This window comes from Nematolebias whitei, chromosome 19 (assembly GCF_014905685.2).
Source record: "Nematolebias whitei isolate Nwh7 chromosome 19, NemWhi1, whole genome shotgun sequence".
In the NCBI taxonomy this organism is placed as follows: Eukaryota; Metazoa; Chordata; class Actinopteri; order Cyprinodontiformes; family Rivulidae; genus Nematolebias; species Nematolebias whitei.
The window spans coordinates 260,492-265,222 of NC_056516.1; positions in this window are offsets into that span (position 1 = coordinate 260,492).

Genomic DNA, 4,731 nt, shown 5'->3' on the forward strand with positions numbered 1-4,731 from the left:
ATATATATATATATATATATATATATATATATATATATATATAAAAGCAATCCAGGAAAGTGACCTTTTGTTTTGCATTTCCTAAAGTCTCATTCCTTTGGTCTCTCTTTTTAATTTGCACGACTAACCTATGGAGACATGGTGTTTGTGGGTCTCCTATAGCATGTCTCTGAAGTCAAATATTTTCTGAGTTGCTCAGACAAAATAATAAGCAAACTGTTCTGAATTGCAGTGAGAAGGTCACATCAGCATATCGTTACCTTAAACTGACTTGTGACTTGAACAGCTGAGACCCACAGAGGTTTTTTCCATCTGACAGCAGCAACATTCAGAATGCAAGTACGAAGCCAGAGGCTGTGTGAGGGCACATGGTAAGTGTGTGTCAAGCACGTTGCAGATTTTCATTATTTTTCAGACAAGTATTTATTTTTATTTCAAGTTCCACATGATCACAATACCAAAAAGCCTCTTTAGAGTACAAACTATATGAGGAATGTGGAATTTGCAGCCACAGTCGCTCAGGCAGAAATTAAAAGAAAAAGAAAAAACTTTTCCAGCAGGTCTGGAGATGAAAATAGGGCATTGATGGCCATTGCCCTCCATCTCTTCTTGACACACTTAGAGCCTAAAGTGAAACTGCTCAGGTACCTTGACTGTTCAATAGCAGCGCATAATGGTTTTAATTTCCTTAAGTTCTTCATAATTGTCTATTTTTTTTGTTTAAATGAAAATATATTTTAGGCTTTTTGTTTGCTCACAAAAAAATGTGACTAGTTCCCATTAAATTAATCATATTATCTACTCATGCTACTTATTAGTGGATCATGGCCCATTATAAACACACTTTTCTCTATTCATGCAGTCAGCAGTTCCCATGTTGGTTTAAAGAGTAAGTGATTAATTTGATTTGCTTCCCCCTCTGGCAGTACAGCCTTAGACTTGGCCAGAGTTTTTTTCATTGCGTTGAAAAGATGGGAGCTGCTGCTGCTGAACTCCTGATGAAATATTCTGCAACTTCAGTCTCACCTCAGAGCAGAAACAGACACCTCAATTTATGCACTTTTTTCCAGTGATGAAGCTAAAAGCTGTAATTTTCATAATGACCAAATACTTTAATGACTTTGCATCATCCTAATCCCGACTGAGGGTTAAGAAACAGCAACATGAAACAGGTGTGGGTTATAAAAACATAACTAATATGTTTAATGCACAGCTGCAGCATAGAATAAATTATGAGTGCCTTTAATTATTCTGAAACGTACCTTAAAGATTTAGAGTTGCCTACATGGTAAGGAAGTCCATGCTTTGTTTATGTTTATTTTTCTGTCCAATGCTGAAAAAAAAGTTTCTCCAAAGGCAGCAGAAAAAGCTTAGCACTGAAAATCACACGTGAGTGGTAAAATATTTTAAGAAGTGGTGTTGAAGCAACTGTGGTTCTACCAGACTTCTATAGTCTGCTCATCATCTCTACTGAATGCTTGAGGCTGAAGACCGCATTAGCATAACACAAACTATATATGGACACAGTTCAAACTATGTAGTTAATTCAAAAGTGCCTTGTAGTGAAAAATCTATTATTGCACTTTTTGCTATGAACTTGCTTTAAGAAATGACTCCAATAGTCTTAGAAAAAAATAAAAAGAGTCCACTCCTTGACTCCCGGATACACTTGTATGAAAGAGTGTTCAGCTTTCCCACTGAAAGTTGGTGTAGGGGTAAAATGTGAAAAGTGTGTGAGCACGAAATACTCAGATTAATCAAACTTTCCTCTTTGGCCTCATATGAAAAATCCATTGTGACAAATTTAGTAGTGAAAATGGACTCCTGCCTGAAACTTGACTGCCATGTCAACAATGTGGTTAAGTCCTCTTTCTTTCAACTGAGGCGCCTGTTAAAAAATCAAGCCCCTCCTTTCTAGGCACCACCTAGAGACAGTAATCCATGCTTTTATTTCTTCACACCTGGATTATTGTAACTCTCTCTAGGGCAGCTGTGGCTGAGTGGTTAGAGCAGTTGTCCTCCAATGCAAGAGTTGGGGGTTCGAATCCACCAGCAGTCACATGCTGAAGTGTCCCTGGGCAAGACACTGAACCCCTCATAGCCTCTGATGTGTGTCCCATCAGTGTATGAATGTGAAAAAGCTCTGATTAGTCTAATTAGAATGATTTGTTCAATTAGCTTTGTAGAGTGCAGTATGAACGGGTAGTTTTTTTTCATTCAAACTTTGTTAGAGATTTTCTCTGTTATCATTTTTAAATGGTTTCTATCTCATTATATTATATGTTTTCAGATGTACTGAACAAAAAGTGCATTTCTTAGGATTTAATCTTGTTGTTGCTGAGTGGAAGTTTCTGGAAAACCTACTTTTGTAGAGGTTGGCTCCTCTACCCCTCCTTTCTCTGTTTGTGTTTTTCTAATTATCTGTCCACAGCTGCTGCTCATTACCTGGACCAGGTGGAGGAGCTATTTAATCTGGAGCCTCACTCCAGATCAGTGCCATTATGGAAGTTTCATATATGGAGCAGCAGCTAAAACGACACTAAAAAAAATAGATAGACTACAGAGTAGGGCACTACGTATATGTACAGGAGCAATGAAAACAACACCAATCGATGCTCTATTAATAGAAACCGGAGAAACACCGCTTGACATGAGAAGAATAAAATTAGCATTAACATATTGGATGAAGATTAAAGGTGACGAAGAAGAGAATGTCACTTCAATTATATTTCAGAACTGTTGGGAATACACAAAATTCCAGAGGAATGGTTTTGGTTGGATGATCAGTGACTGGATCAAACTATATGGAGTAGAGGATAATAAAATAGGTAAAACCAACCCAATTTCTGTTATTCCTCCTTGGCTCTTTCCTAAGATAAATATAGATATAGGAATCCTTAAAAAGAAAAATAATTGGAATTTGAATGAAGTAGGGGTAAAAACTGATGATTATTTAAGAGAATCATATTATAACTATCTCAAAATCTATACCGATGGATCAAAAAATCTTAAAGGATGTGTGGGGACTTCCGGCTGAATGGCGGTGAGATAAGGTGTGTTTGGGTGTGCTCCTACAGAATTAGCCTTTTCTTTGATTAATGCCTGGGCACTTTTTCCCGAGTCCGACAGCAAACAATAGCTAACTTACACACTTTACATAACCCTCCTATTTGGCCATTAAAATGCCACCAAAACCGACTAAAGGGGTAAGTTCGATCCACGCTCACCTGCGGCCTAATCCTCGTAGTGAAGCCTCGAGCTGTCCTGGATCACCTCCTCCGTCTGAGGGCGACGTCAGCAGCCTTAAGCAAGAAATACTTGTAGCTCTCCGAGAGGACCTTGCTGCTATAATTAAAGCAGAATTCCATGCTGTTCTGGGTGAAAGTCTCTTGTCGATTAATGCCGAGCTGTCCGCCTTCAAAAAGGAGCTATCGTCTGGGCTAGCAGCGGTGCAGGAGAGCTTCACGGGGCTAAAGCTAACGGTAACAGAGGTGGAGAAGTCCGTCTCCACCTGTACTGACGACATCGTGAGCCTCCAGAAAACAGTTGACGTCCTTACTAAGACGGTGGCACAGTTGGAGGATAAGTGCGATGACCTGGAGTCCCGGTCTCGACGTCAGAACATCCGCATCATTGGTGTTCCGGAGGATGACCCATCAGCGGCGACAACGGCTGCGGTATCTCGGATGCTAAAGGAGGCCTTCGACCTCGAGGAGGAGCCGCTGCTGGACCGCGCTCATCGCATCCCAGCCCCCAAACCGAAAGCAGGCGAGCGGGCCCGTCCGATTGTAGCTAAGTTTCACTACCAAGCGGACTGTGTGAAAATCCTGGCGAAGGCGAGGGAGTTGCAGCGGGTCAAAGTGAACGGTACGAATATCTTCGTTTTCCCTGACTACACTGCCAAAACGGCCCGGGCGCGGGCGGCCTTCACGGAATGTCGTCGCAAGCTGCGGGATATCGAGGGGGTTCGGTTCGGCCTGCTCCACCCGGCCCGGCTGAAGATCGCGTTTGAGGGTAACACGCGGGTGTTTACCTCTGCTGAGGAGGCGAAGATTTACATTGAGTCGATTACAAAATGAGCATTACAATTAATATAATCGATCTCACACTCAGGAACGTCAGTATTATTAATCATTATTATTATTCAGGTTTGAAAATGTAATCAAAGTGTCCTGTCTACACTCACGGACTTATTTGTTTACATTCAGGGGTTTAATGTTCTGAATTATAATTAGTATGTTTTGTTTACAATTAAGGATTTAATGTTTAGAATTATAATTAGTATGTTTTGTTTACAATTAAGGATTTAATGTTTAGAATTATAATTAGTGTGTTTTATTTACAATTAGGGATTTAATGTTTAGAACTATAATTAGGGTGTTTTGTTTACAATTAGGGAATTAATGTTTAGAATTATAATTAGTGTGTTTTTCTTACAATTAGGGATTTAACGTTTAGAATTATAATTTGTGTGTTTTGTTTACAATTAAGGATTTAATGTTTTGAATTATAATTAGTGTAAGAGTTCTTGTTCTCCCAGATTAGTGCCTATTATATATTTTAAATCTTTTTATTTTGCTAGTTCGGTGGGAGTCACCTGACACAAGAAGGTGTTTTAGGGTTTTTGCGGTGTGGTGCCATTTGGCTGTAAGGCTAATTTTTTTTGATGACACCCGTTGGAGTCTGCACAGCCCCTTCATTTGGGGAAGGGCTAAGTGTGATTATTGGGGG